Raw genomic sequence first — 15,436 nt, forward strand, 5'->3', positions numbered from 1 at the left:
AAAGAAGGGAGGGAGGAAAGAAGGAAGGAAGGAAGGAAGGAAGGAAGGAAGGAAGGAAGGAAGGAAGGAAGGAAGGAAGGAAGGAAGGAAGAGGAAGGTGTGAAGGAGAGGTGGAAAGAAGGAAGGAGAAAAAAATCCTGAGGGGCAAGTGCCAAGTCAGTCTTTTAACAAGAAGTTGGGACGCTCCCCCCCCCCCCGCCCCCAGGCGTTGTTTACACTCCAGAGCAGCTCGGGATGTTGGAACACTCAGCCCTGATTTTGTGGATGTGCAAAGGGAGCTTTGAAGATTCTAGGAAGGTGAGGGGGACCTTTCCAGTTTCACACAATGAGCCAGGACAGAGGCAGGGGGATGACCTTTGTCTGCAGTGTCAGAACACTCCAATTTTGCAACACAGACCCCTCAGCAGTGTTTGAGGGTATCAGAGAAAGTTCTGGGATGCACTACTCCTTTCACTGCCAAACAGAAGGAATGGGGGTGTGAATAGGGGAGGAAGCCTGCTGCGGGGACAAGCCTGGCCCTGGGACCCAGCAGCTGGGGACAAGGGGCCTCTCAGAGTGAACCAGCTCAGAGCCTCTGGTACATGCATGGTGTATAATAGATACCTGTCTGGTATAATTAATTGTATTTTTCCTAAATTTAACATTGCCCGAAGGGGAAAATCGTTTCGCTTGGTAAAACCCCTCCTGCCACACAGCTTCTACGAGCCAGCCAGATTTAATTGCTGCGATAAAAACCACAAGAAAGACCAGGTTCCCACTCAATCTATAACCACATCTACTGAAGAATAGCTTTAATCACCTTTGAAAGGGTGACCACAAGATAATTAAAGGGGGAGGGTGCTCAGTGGGAATTATCCAGAAATATCAAATCTCCGTTTATCCCGGAGTCCGACTTAGAATGTTCCGGCATGGCTCGGCTCCTCCTGCCCCCACCCTGTCCTGAGCTAAGCACTTTGAATCTTTCCATTATTGAGAGGTGAAGAGACTCGGCCTGTTTCACAACTCCCTGTTCATTAATGGCTTGAGTGGCCAAAAGAGTTCATTGTGGCTGAGAACAGGAGCCTTTCCCCTCTGCCCTTCTCCATGATCTTGGCCAAGAAGCTTGCCCTCCCTATGCCTCTTCCCCAAAGTGAAGACCTTCATAGCTACTCTGTGGGATGCCACCGCTGGACCCTGCCGTCTTGAGATTTCTGTTCCTCCTGCAGAAAGCCCTTTCTAGAAGACCAGAGATGAGCAAAGGACGGAAGCTGATGTGCAGATACCTGTGTGGCCATAAGAAGTGGGGTTTGCTCTCTGGCGTGGCTGATTTTTCTCCTTCCATTGATGCTGTTCCACAGTGCCTGGGGTGGGGATCGGAGGGGCAGGCAGAGAACCTGTGGAGTGACATTCTTGGCTGCCTGTTGGTGCTCAGTGCTAGGTGGCTTGGATCCAAGGCTGGATTCCCAGGCCTGGCTGTCTGGGGAGTTTGCCCAGGAAGTGAAAGTTAGCCTGCTTCTCCCCGACCTGATCTTCCAGCAAGCTTGCCTCAATCCCAGTGAACAGTGGGAGACCACCCACCCCTACAACTCTCCTTTCTTCACCTCGAGGTGAGGTGCGGAGGGGGCTAGCTACGACTTGCTGTCTTTCACTGAAAAGGAGACGCTGACCTGTGTCCATCCAAGTGTTAACAAGGCTTCTCTCTGACCAGCACCTGATGTTCAATTCACCTTAGTCCACTGTGACCCAAACTAGCATCCCAGGCTTTTGTTAGTCATAGCCATGTATAGTTGACTTCCTAAATCTGTAGCTCACAGCATTCCTCTGCCTTCAAGAACCAGAATATGGCACCTTAGATTCCCCAACCTGAGCCCTGGTACGCAGTGACCAAATCCCGTTGCTTCCTGTTTTGAAAATGTCCACTCAGGTCTCCCATGTTAGAGAGAGTTCCCGTGACTGTTCAACCAAGCTCACTGAGCAGCATCTCTCCACTGACACTCAAGAGTAGCCCCACCTGCATGGATTTGGGCCATTTCTAGGGCACAGCTCCTCCCCGCACCCTTCAGTCCTTCCTTGACCCCCAAGTCAGCTAGTCTCCCATCTGTACCCCCAGAAAATTGATATCTCATCACGACTGGGTTCCAGAGGAGACCTTTGTAGGTTTGTGTGCTGCTGCTGCTGTTTAGTTTTCCGTTAGCATGTATTAATCATACGTAATGACTTGTTATTATCGTATTCTCATTCAAGTATAGAATGTATTTTGAGTCTACGTAATCTCCATCATCCTTTCTACAACCTTCAACCCATTGATCCCTCTGCTCTTTCCAAAGAGTAACTCTTCAACGTTAACGTCTTTTAGGGACGCTAAGCCAAATGAATTTATTTAGGGTTGCTCACAGGAGTAAGAGTCATGGATTATTTATAAGAAGGTGGGCACCATACCAGTAAGTGGACACATGGCCGAAGAGAGTATGTCTCCCTCCCACAAAGCCTTTAACTACCTATAGATCCTCAGGGAGTGGTGGGGCCTTGTGAGGTTCTCCTAAGTCCACGAGGGAATGTTGAGGGTCCCGACCCAGTCTTGTATACGTAATCCTAAGTCAATGAATTAAAAACTAACCTCCAGGATGCTGCTTGGTCTGGGCCATGGGGGCATTGCTGAAGCATTTTCATTATACAGCAATCTACAAGTGTAGCTGTTGGCTTATTTGTTTGATTGTTTTATTATGGTCTTATATCTCCCATCCTAATCCCTTCCAACCTTCCACCACTAGGTAAGAGAGAAAGGAGATTCAAATGGAGAGGGGACACATAGGCTACTTCCTGGAGATTAGGATCATTGAATTCCTAGGGTCAAGTCCAATCTTTGTAGTTAGAGTATCCAGCAATCTAGCAAATGCAATGAACCAGCTTTGGGGTGAGGTAGGAGGGCAGCAAAAAGGGGGTGTGTTCAACAGCAGCCACAGGTCCTCTTGGGTCATATATATATATATATATATATATATATATCCTCTTCAGAGTCCCCAGAATTAATCTATGTGCAGCTGTGAAAGTCACACACACACACATACCAGAACATGAGACAAGTTAATGGCTGTGGAATACCTGAAAAAGCCCTATATGCCACACCTGGGATTAAAACAAACACATACTCACATAACATAACTGGGTTTTTTAAAAAGAAGCAGAATTCTCACTGCAGTTGGCAAAAAGGTTATTACTCAGAATAATCTACTCCTCCATTTCTCAATAAAAAGGTGACTTTCAATGTGGCAAACGGCCTATCTAAAGCCACAGAGACCTCAAGTGTCACATCCAAGAAAGAAGTCGAAGTTCCATTCACCAGGTCAAAGGTTCTGCAGCTCCTGTCAAGAGACGACCATCTGTAGAGCGGCCATCTTGGTCTGTCTGCTTGAGATCATGCCTGTAGTGGCTTTATGGTGACGTAACTCATGAGGGCTGGCTTGAGTCTCCCCCTCTGTCTTCACTTAAAGCTACGCCATCACCCATTCCCAAGACACAGCAGTGGAGAAAACAGAGGTATTATTTCAAAGGCTGGACCCTGCGGACCCACAGACTAGATGGTGGATCAGATGACAATGGCAGAGTTGACCCAGAAGCCAAAGCCATCTGGTTCTGCTGCCAGCCATGTTTTTACATAGCACTTGAACTCTACATGACCTTTATACATAATTTACATTTATAAACTCAATTAATTAACAGCAAAGGTGTGTAGCCTGCAAGGGCTAAAATATTTATCACCTGGCCCTTTGCAGGAAAATATTCCCAGTCCTTGGCTTATACTCAGGGTATTTAGTCTTCCCGTATCAGCAGGATCTGTAAGATATTTCGGGATCTTCACCCCACATGTTGTTGACTTTGCTTCATCGACCATGTCAGCACTCAAGCCCAGCCCTCTGCAATGAGCCCCCCATCTTAGATTCAGCACCTCAATTGATAAGGTCTTCCATCGCTTTATAATGCCAGGAAGGCATTCAATACGCTGTGCTACCTGAGAGCAAGCTGCCTGATAGGCACCCCATTTTTTGTTCGATTATCTGTGCCATACTTAGGGAGAAACCAGAGTTCAAACCTTGGCTCCATCGACTTTTGAGACCTGGGTAGACATGGCCGTCATCTTGGGCAAGGTGCAGCTTTCTCTGAAGCATCGTATCTTTGGACATGAAGGTTTCATTCTCCCTAATACTGTCCATTCCTTCGTCTTAACACAGGTGTCACTTCTTTCCTGACTCTTCCAGGACTTGAATAATTAGTCTACTGCACAGTCCAGGTTATCTATGCCTTGTATCTGTACCAGAAACATGGCCTATAGATTCCTTCTAACTCTTCAGTCCTCTGACCACAATTTGTCCCACAACCTTGCTCCCTGGTTTGGAAAGTCCACTTCTTGATTCTTCTTCCTGCTGAGATGTGAGAAGAAGCCTGCTGAATTCCAGAGTTTGACACATTAAAAGAGCAGGTCTCAGGCCCCAATGCCCTGGATCAAATTTTAGAAGACAATGTGATCTTCTGATAGGAATGCTTTGCTTCTGCCTTCCCAGGGAAAGGGTGTTTTTTTTTTTTGAATGGTGTCTGTGAACAATAGCTTCTGTGGAGCACAGATTCCACCCCCCAGTGTATGCTGTTGGTCCATCCCTGGTGACTACTGTCTTCCTTTTGGGTCTCTATCTCAGAGGTGCCTTTTCCACCTATACAGATGTAGACTGTTTTAATCATTCCCCCAATATCATCACCAATATTTTAATTATATTATTTGTTGTTTTTTGCACTTTATTGATTATGGCACATGCTGCTTCAATTCTCAAACTGCTTTCTTAACACCGCCCTGGCGGTCTTCTCTTGTGATTTTATTGACCCATGCTTAATTGCTGGCTTTCCTAGACCTGTGATCATACAATATTCTCCTAAACACCAACAACAACTGGGAGCTTTCTTCAGTCCCTGGGGCCATAGCTTCTTCGGGACAAGACTCTTCATCTGCACATTATACGTAAAGTTTTATATTTTAAAATCAATATTTTTATAATAAATATTTTTAAAGTTCATATCTTGACACAGTGTTGGAACAGTGCTCATGTTATTTATTGTCATCCACCACATCCCCATGCAGGCCTTCTGTTCTCCCTGATAAAGAGCTTGGTGTGGAGACAGGCATGGGATCCTTCCTCTGAGATGTTGTTGAACGCTCGCATGCAATCCCTACCTGTAAAAGTCACGGTGTGCTCTGATGGTAAAGTCAGATGCTGTAGGTTAAGAAAAATTCACTTCCTGAGTCTGGGCTTGACAATCTTATTTTAATTGTTGCTAAAGAGTGGAAACAATTCTTTTCATTCATTCACTCACTCACTCACTCACTCACTCATTCACAAATGCTTTCATTGTCTCTTAGTTCTCAGTCTTGCACTGGGTACCATGACCCCGAGTCAAGACATGATCTCAGTTGCGAGGAGCTTGCATTTTGGAAAGACGGGCAGATCTGCAGTAGATCTCTGTGAGATGTGTGGTACATCAGCTGTGGAAGATGGGGAAAACTAAGGAGCCCAGTCAAGAGGCAGTGGCTAAGGAGCCTGGCTGTCAGGCCAGTCTGGTCAGTGTAAGGAGCCCACCACACGTGCAAGGCTTCCTGGTCTTAATGACAGATATCACCCTCTCACAGCTATTTTGTCTCAGCAGCTCAAAGTCTTCCATAGCAAAGCAAAAAAGAGACGCCTCTTGTCAGATGTCAGAATGATCCTGCCGGTGGTATCACCTTCTCCACATGTGACAAGTGCCAGGTTCCTGTCAGGCTTTCCTCATGCCATTGCATGCAACAGGCTCATCCCCAACAGATGTGGCCCTCAATAGACAGAAGCTCTGTGAAGTTACAGAGCACTTGCTATGAACTCAGCAATGGGGACAGGTGGATGGGAGGTGAGATCAGACACCCAAAGGAACAGGCTAGGGGCAGGCACAGCACCACCATGATAGAACCTCTAGCCAGTCACTATGAAAGTGTCATTAGTGACTGTAAGACAGGAGGTGACTGAAAAGTCACAAAGGGTATCAGGCAGCATGCTTTGACCCTTGCTTTAAACGGGTAGATGTGCGGGTAAGTCACAGATCAGAGCACTTTTTCTGAGGTGTTTGGGGTGCTGCATTATTAATAAATGGGGCTAGAGAGAGACCGCAAGGACAGAGCAATCAGTCAGAAGCCACTCAGAAACTTCAAATCAATGTACAGGACTGAGTGGATGTCTGTGCCTAGGAAAGAACACTGTGGTGACAAGGCTGCCCGCCCCCAATTCATCTTCTCTGGAGACCGGCACCCTGCGTATGACCAAGCACAGCACCTTCATCTGGTGAGCGTTTGCTGAGTGAATAAAGAAGTCATCCCTTGGTGCAGATCCAGGTCCAGTGGGGACTGACACAGGTTAACAGCTGAGCTATCATGACACACACAGGTGCTGCGGAGACTTACAGCAAGCCTTGGCAAGAGTCATGGAGCTCTGTGAGGAGACCACTGTGATGGGAACAACAGCTTCTCCAGGACAGGAGCTTGGATGAATACATAGTTTCCAGAGCAGACAGAGCCAACAAGGACACGCAGAGGGAAAGGTGGCCCTGACAAAGACTCCAGAAGTCGCAGACTTGTTGTGTCTCCCCGGAACAAGGGTCAGTTTACATGAGTAGCACGACTTAAGCACATCAATGGAAGCCAACTGGATGTAAGGCTCCGAGGAGAGCCCAGGGCACAGGAAACTTTTCCGAGATGCACTGGAGGCCTGAAGGTGGAAATGATGCGGATGTTGTATTTGCTTAAACAAGCCCCTCCACGCAGAGGACAGAGGCATGTGGTGGCCTGTGCAGTGTAAAGGCCACCACAGCAGCAGCATCCCTGCCACCTTCACAGTTGCTCCGCATGCCCAAGGTGAACCCTCATCTGATCCTCCCTCCACTCAAACTCCAGCATACACATGGCCAAGCTCTTGACCTGCCGTCATCCAGGAATGTTTCTTCCTGCAGCCTCAAGCTCACCTCCCTGGCTCTCACTCAAGTTAGGCAGGGTGATGGCTGGTCAGGTGGCCTATGAGTCCCCCCTCTTCTCCCTGAAGCAGTGACTGTGGAGGCCACATGCCTCAGAAGGCACGGGTCCAAGATAACTCTGCCTCAGCCCCTGCACTGCATGAGAACCAGGAACCAAACAGACAATGTGGCATTGAGATGAGAAGGCTTGTTTGTTACTGGAGTGTAGCCTGCCTCATACTGACAGATATGCCCTGTCTCTCCCACCTGAATTATGGGTTTTACTTGGTGACTGAAGCCAACATATGAGAGTGTTTCTCTTTGTCTCCCACCCTGACATGCATCCAGCCCATGACTAAGGCCCATCAGATATGTGTCCATGGTATTCTGGACCTAATTGAATTTCATTCTTACCATTGAATCCACCCTTCCCCGACGACCACCAGTGGCCCTCTCAAGGAAGATGTGGCAACTCCCTAACTAAACCATCTCTATCTCTCTTGTCTTCTCTGCACAGAAATGGCAGAGACCCTTTGAGGACCAATCCAAATTCCAGCTTGTTGATCCACAGGGTCTTGTGTGCCTGGCTCCACGTCACATGTTCTGCCCATTGGCTGACGCCCCCACCACTAAGCTGTCTCCTGTACCTCGGAGCCTTGTTGATCATGCCATTCTGTTATCTCCACGTAACTTTCATTATCCCAATGCTACCTATGTATGTAGCTCCTTTGCATGGTATGGGGGAGGGGGGGTTACATGTGCATGTGTGCATGTTTGTGGCTGTGTGATTCTGTGGTGGGATGCACCCACCCAGCATAACCACGACATGAGCATGCCTGTGGAAACCAGAGGTCAATCTCAGGAATCATTCCTTGGTCTCCATTGTTTCTTGAGACCAGGTTCCTGACCTGGAGTTAGTAGGCTGGACTGGCTGGCCAGTGATCCCCAGGGACCCTCCTTGTGTCTGCCTCCCCAGCTTTGAAACCATGAGCAGGCATCACCACACCTGCCTTTTTAAAATGTCTAATGGAGGTGCTGGGACTCGAACTCAGGTCCTCATGATTATGCTACAAGCTCCTTTGCTGGCTAAGCTATTTCTCCAACCCACCTTTGTGCTTTGACTTTCCATTTACCCAAATGCTGTGCCTGCCAGATACCTGACACCTAGGACAGGCCAGGAACCTCCCAACAGACAATCAGGAGAGAAAGAGAGAAATGGATGAATTTGCCGGCTAAGTTCCACCATGTATGGCATACAATGGGACTCAGAAAAGTCGTCTCAGTCACTCCTCCAAATGAAGATGAAGAGAAGAAAGAAGGACGGGGAGAATAAAAGACATTGTTCTCGATCCTTTTTGGGGTGCCTCTCATGCCTGACAAATAATGAATTAGAGGGAGATCAGCACGGCCGAAGACCAAAACAGTCATTAGCCACCACCTCCCCCACCCCAGCAGCCTGCTGCCAGCAGCCAGCCCAGACAGTCCAAGGAGGAGCCTCGGAGGTGGAGAGAGATAGGAGGCCCTTTGAGAAGCCTGCTTATTAAGAGCTCTAGCCGGGGAGAGCGGGAGCGCACACAGCTTAACTCAAACGTTGGTGCTGAAATGTAAAAACAATTATGACATTCAATTATTCCATTAAGTGAAATTAACCATTCTCCTAGTTCTTTGAAAAAGAACCAAAAGAAAGCATGGAGCTGAACAATCAGGTCAGTGAAGAATGGTGGAGAAAGGAGGCCTAAACTCTAGACTCTCATTTTCACATGGAAGGAAAAGGGCTTTGCTCTGGGCGGGGTGTGTGTATGTGTGTGTGTGTGTCCATTATGTTCCAAGTGCCTTTGAATCGCAGGGTGGTCACATTTGTGGCTCTGCCTAGGCAGGTATGGCCATGTCGGGATCAAGGAGTGGCATTCCTGCTGTGATGCTGACTGTCATGCTCTGCTGCTCAATGATTGTGTTGGCTGCCTGAGCGTCTGCTGTCCTCAGAGATCAGGTGTGCCTGCCAGATGGTAGACTCGGACTCCCTGGTAATCCCTGCCCGCCAAGAATGGGTTTGTAGGTAGAGGCTCTGCTGTGGGTTTCCCAGTGATCTGCTGAGCTCAAGCCGAAACTGGACACATGCACATCTGGCTGTGGGTTCCCACATGTATGTAGATGCACGCACACACATGGCCCACCAGGAAGAGAGAAAGGTCAAATGGAAAGGCAGCACCTGAAAGTCCATGAGCCTGGGGTTAGTAGCCACAAAGATAACTTGTCCCCAAATCCCCTAGCCAGTGTTTATGGCTACTAAAACTGCCAAACCCCCTGACTGTCCATATGTGACAGCTACAAAGACCTTTGATTCCACTTCTCAAGGTGACTCTGAGAGCTAGTTACACTCCTTGGTTTGTGTGTGTGTGTGTGTGTGTGTGTGTGTGTGTGTGTGTGTGTGTGTGTGTCTACATGTATGTGTCTGTGGGTGTCTGTCTCTGTATGTAAGTCTGAGTGTGTGTGTGTCTATGTGTGTCTGTGCGTGTCTGTGGGTATGTGTCTGTGTGTCTGTCTGTCTGTGTATGTCTATATGTGTCTCTGTGTGTCTGTCTGTCTGTGCACACGTGCTCCCATCCAAAGATCCACATCAGGTCTCGTCCTCTGTCATATCCCATCTTGTAGTTTTTTTGCATAGAGTCTTCCACTGACCCTGGAGCCCACTGACTGGCTACAGTGGGCAGCCAATGAGGCCCTGGGGTCTATCTGCTTCTCCTCCAAGCCTTAGGAAGACCATGTCTTGTTGTTCTCACATGGGTGCTGGCACTCAGAACTCAGGCCCTCGTTCTTGCAGAGCAAGCACCTTGCCCACCTGGGTGTTTTCCCTTTATTTTGAGTCTTCTTGCCATGGCATAAGAGGTCTCTTCCTCCCAAGGTGCTTCTCAGTGGAAGCCAGCAGACTGGCTTTGCCGTGGAGCCGTAAACAGCATCTCCAGAACGTCCTTTATCTCCTCCATCTGCTCTTCAGACCCTGTCAACATTACCTCCATCTTCCCTCCCTCCCTCCCTCCAGTCCCAGGCAGCCACCGCCCTGCTCTTTGTCTTCCAGAGACTGGGGGGCCTTCTGTGATAGAATCATGGAGAAACTTCTTTTCTCGGTGAATTCTTTTCACTTAATGTCTTTACCGTGCTCTTGCATGACTGAGCACACATGAGAATCCCCTTGCGTTTTAGAGATGAGAAGAATTCCACGTGTCCCTCCATGGACAGGCACTTGGGTCGCTCTTACTTTAGATGACTCTGAACCCTGTGGCCATAGACACTGGTGTGCAATGGTTCACACAGCTGTACCAGGCACTTGGGAAAGTTGCTTCCTGTCTGGAGCTTCCTGCTGCCTCACAACCCCTGCCGTTATGGATGCTCTCTCAGGCACCGTGAGCCACAATGAACTCTTTCTTCTATAAACTTCTCCTGGTCATGCTATTGTACCACAGCAACAGAAAGTGGCTAATACAGAGGCTCTGTCTAGATCAGACGGCTGGAAGAGTCTTCCATTCAGGCCAGCTACTTCACTACTCCAAGAGGTGTCTTACAAAGGGAAGGGAAAAAAGTATCCTTTCCAAGCTGGGAAGGGAATCGGGTCAAACGTATGAAGATGTGTCCCTGGAGGCAGGAAAGGAGTCTACCTCAACTCCTCCCTGACAAGGAAGGCCTTAATAAAGCCCTTAGCTATCAAGGTGCCAGCCACTTACCACAGTCAGCTAAATATGGCCACTCCATCAGACAGATTCCTAAGACTGACAGTCATGTGGTGTTGGGGTAGGAAGTCAATACCCCATGCTCCTGGCACACAGGAGATACTGACAGTGTGGGATGGGTGGGTGGATGAATGAATGAATGAATGAGTGAGTAAATGAACTGTAGTCATAACGGCTGTCACTGGACTAGATAGCCTGGGCAGGTCAAGCCATGTGTGCTTCACATGCCTGTTAACCTCGTGTTCACAGTTCATTTTGGAAACCCCGCTGTCATCCTCTGTTAATAGGCAAGAACTTTCTTTCAGGTAAGAAAGGACATTCGGCTCACACAAGGTCACTAGCCAGAGCTGGAGGCTGTGACTGGACTAGAGGGCTCCCCGGGGGTTGCTGCTCTCTTTATTTACTAACCTCCATGTTGGTGTTCTGACCCATCCCCATCACCCACCAAGTTCCTGGGTACCACTGCTGGGCTCATGCAGAAAACTGCCTTCCTTTACAGCCAACTCAAGGTCAAGGCTAAGAACTTGTGCTTCCGGGTCACGGGGGTCTGGATGAACTCTCTCTTCCCATGTTCCTGGTCAGCCCAGCCTCACAGAGTCACAGCTTCCTCATCTAGATGACACAGACTTTGACCATCAGGAAGCCCATAGATAGCTAGCTCATACTAACCAAACAGACTCACAGAGGTGGGGATGGCTCTGGGTCCTGGAGGTGTGGAGGTGGGGCTGAGGCAAGTAGATGAAAGCCAGAATCTCAGGTTTGGAGCCAGGGCATGAGCAGAGAGTGCAGAGGCGGGCGAGCATCTTGGCAGAGCCCTGCAGATCTCAGCCCCAGGAGACGTGGCCAGGGACACGCTTATTTCGTCTAACCCATTTCTTTCTGCAGTGCCAAGACACAAGTGGGTGGTTGGAGGGCCTCATTTAGAGGGGCCTGTGACAGGAAGGACTCCTGGCATACTGGAACTCCCTGTTGAAGTCAGGGTCTCCTGCCCCTCCATGACAGGTCTGTCTGAGGCTTGGCATAGTCTTTGCAGCTACCATCCAGTCACTCCAGAACTTTCCTCCACTCACTAAATTAGCAGGCCAGAGAGACAGCTAGAGATAGCATCACAGTTCACACAGCACTAATTATTTCCCTGGAAATGAAGACTAATATTAAAATCGTTACCTGCAACGGAGGGAGGTAAGCAAACAGAGGCACACACCAAACAGAGGCACACACCAAAAGAGGAACACACCAAACAGAGGCACACACCTAACAGAGGCATACACCCCTCAGAAAGAAAGTGGGCAGCTCTGACCTCCCCGTTGCTTCAGACAGACAGCTTACAGACCCCAGCCTTGCAGGCAGCAGCTTCCCACACTGGCTGTGGGCATGGGTTAAGAAGCCAGAAGGGCCCTAGCCAAAGGACAGAAACACTGCAAATGGATGGGGCAACCTTAGGAAATAAAGAGCTCCATTCCTGCCCAGGGGACCAAGGATGTTGAAGCATCCCTGCCCTGTGTCCTTAGCAGCAGAGCTGGACTGGAAGCTGGAGGCAGAAGGAGGGATCCTTGAGTGATGAGTATGCAAATCAGGAGCTCTCTCCCAGAACCACAGAACCAGGAGAAGCAGCACTGGTGCCCTCGTGCCCAGGACAAGCCTCTGACCACACCTCCATAACTCCTTCCACGTGTAGCTGGCCATCCAGACCATAGAGGTACCACAGAGGAGGCAGCCATGGAAAGTAGTTAGCATAGGAGAAAAGGGCAGTGGTTGTGTGAGCCTGTGTGTGGGTACACGGGTGTCTTTCTGTGCATGTATATGGTTCTGAGTGTGCATTTCATGGGTTTGTATGTGAGTGGGTGTGAGAGAGAAAGAGTGTGTGTGTGTGTTCTCCTTCAGGAGAAAGGCTGGGAGGCAGGGAATACTATGCTGTTGCTATAAGCTGTAGGATTTACAAAGAAAAGCACTTCATGCCTGTCCCTGTGGTAGGGTTCGGCCCATCTGCAGATGAAGGAAGCTGGCTTGTGGAACACCTTTCCCACGCTGACATTTGGACTCCAGTCCCCTGAAGCCACAGCTGGTCCTCTTTCCACCCCAGATGTAGAATTGAGGGGAGAGGAGAGATGCTTCCAGCTTCCTCCAAGGAGCAAGGGTGGGCAGCAGCATCTCTGGCACCTTCATCACAGGCCATTCTCCTGACATATCAGTGTTGACCTTGAGACCCAGCCCTCCAGTGCTGAGAGCCCTCAGGCCTCAGCTCTTACTCCCAATGCCTGCTGTATCAGGCCCACATCTTCCAAGAGCATTATGTCCCAACACTCTTCTTCTCCAAGATATGAAACTGAGTAGGGTTACTCAGGAGAGAGCAATCAAAGCCAGCTGTGTTCTCTTCCTGACTAGCAAACCCACTCTAGACTAGCATTCTCTTCCCAACCTGCTCTTCCCAGCACGCACTTCCCAACATGCACTTCCCAACATGTACCTCCCAGAATGCACTTCCCAGCACGCACTTCCCAGCATGCACTTCCTGACCTTCTGCTTTCTGTTAACTCGGGGAGAGCCTGTTCTAGGAGACCACTGATCTATTTCTGGGGGACAAAATGAAGGACTTGTCCAGTATCCTATCTCCCTATCACAAGTCCAGTGGCTCAGAGAGAGGGGAAGAGAGTTATGTAGCCCTAGAACTTGAAGCATAGAATTCCAGCCCAGCTCCTACTCGCCCAGAGATGCTATGATAGAGTTGAAGGAGATCAGACTCTCCAAACCCCAAACTACCAAACCCCAGCCCCACCAGGGTCCATCCTACAAGTCTGGAGTCATCTCTTGATGGTTCAACCTCTGACATTTCACATCTTATGGGATCCTTCCGCTGACAAAGGTGTCTCAGGTATCAAACATGCCACAGGGTCCCAGATGTGTGAGGTATTTCACAAATATACAAATAGACAACAGTCCTTCCACCCTGGGGGAAGGGAGACAATTGTATCCATCTCAGCTGCACAGTGTGCAAGGCAGGGCATCACTTTAGGAGAAATGAAAAGCTTAATGTTTGGAGGCCAGAACTCAGCACATACCACTCCAAAGGCCAGGACTCAGCACATAGCACTCTGGAGGCCAGGACTCAGCAAATAGCACCCCAAAGGCCAGGACTCTGTATGTCGCATTCTGAAGTGGCTGCATGCTTTCGACACTCGGCAGCCTATATATGTAGGGTGTCATCTGTCCCCTTCTCTCCTTTGGAAGTGAGCAGTGATAGGGTGGCCTCCGGGAGACACTGAGGTGTCTGTTGTAGTACATTGTCCTCCATACATGAGACATCCATTAACCTTCTTAAACTGTCAGGGGTTGTGATTACCTGAAGGAGATCTGCACAAGACTCGGCTCCTGGGGTTTCCTATGGAGAGGGGTGGGTGTTTGTGAGGCTCCACCCACTCTGAATATATATATATATATATATATATATATATATATATATGCCTGGAAGGACCTTGTTTTTAGTTATATAACTGCCTATCCATGCTCCCATAAGTAATCAAAACTGAAGACATTGATTCACCAAGCTCTACTTGGTCTATCACTGAAAACTATCTGAGGAGTATAGATGTCTATTTGTGTCCCTAGGAGAAGACCGCACAACAAGCCTTGTGATTTTCTAAGAGAAAGCGTTGGTGGGTGCCCTCAGTCACCACTGTCATCAGGGTGGGTACCAATCCTGTCTTATCATCCTCTTGCTGCTCCAGGTCACTCTGTATTCTCATCAGAGTCACTGTACCCTCTATTCACACACCTGTCTCTCCGGGAGCCTGGCCGCCGTGGGCACTGGAAAGATGGAAGCAGGCACCTGAAGGGCAAGCTGTCGAGAGTGGCACCTACTGCTCATCACCTATGTAAGCATGAAGTTGATACCTGGGCAAAGGGAAGCCATGCTGTAGCAGGCTGCATGGGCACGCCCATGTAGTCATCATGGGCAGGATGAGGGCTCTTCCACCTTTCCCATATCTCCCAAAGTGGCCATCCCAAGTGTCTGCTGGTTTTATGATGGAGAAAAGCACAATCCCTTGTGAGAAGTGATGAGATGTCTTCCTAAGCCCTGGGCCAAGGACAGGAGCCTCTGAACTCCCAATTCCAGGAGGCTGATGTTTGAAGTTCAGCAAACATGATTGAAGGGTGACCCTTTGCAAAAGAAAGAGTCCTTGCTTTACATACTAAATTGCAAAGGAACATCAATAGAATACTCACTGGGAGTCCCAGGTCTGTGGAAGGACCTAAGAAGTGTTAATATATGTGGCTTTGAAGGCTCCTCACCTTCCTTTTGGTGCCTCAGTTTACTTACCTAAAAAAGGAAGAATTTAGACTGGATGACTCTTAAAGGATCCTTCAGTCAAAAGGACCAGAGGGAGAGAATTTTTTAAATTTGAAACTTGCCACCCTACAAATCTCCAAAACAGAGGACCTTCCCCGAACCCCCACACCCCCCCCCAACCCCTGCAAAGACTTCAGAGACCAAGCAGACCTGAAAATACAGAACTAAAAAAAAAACCCTGCATATGCAGGCTTTGAGAACTGCAACAAGGAATCCTGGAAGATCAGAACCACAACAAAAGGTCCTGGAAGATCAGATACAAAAATGAAAGAGTTCTAGAGTATTCTGAAGAACAATGGAAAAGTCTTCTGGATATAAAGACTCTTCTCTCCCTCCCTCCCTCCCTCCCTCCCTCCCTCCCTCC

The sequence above is a fragment of the Mus caroli genome, chromosome 12, assembly GCF_900094665.2.
Source record: "Mus caroli chromosome 12, CAROLI_EIJ_v1.1, whole genome shotgun sequence".
Classification (NCBI taxonomy): Eukaryota; Metazoa; Chordata; class Mammalia; order Rodentia; family Muridae; genus Mus; species Mus caroli.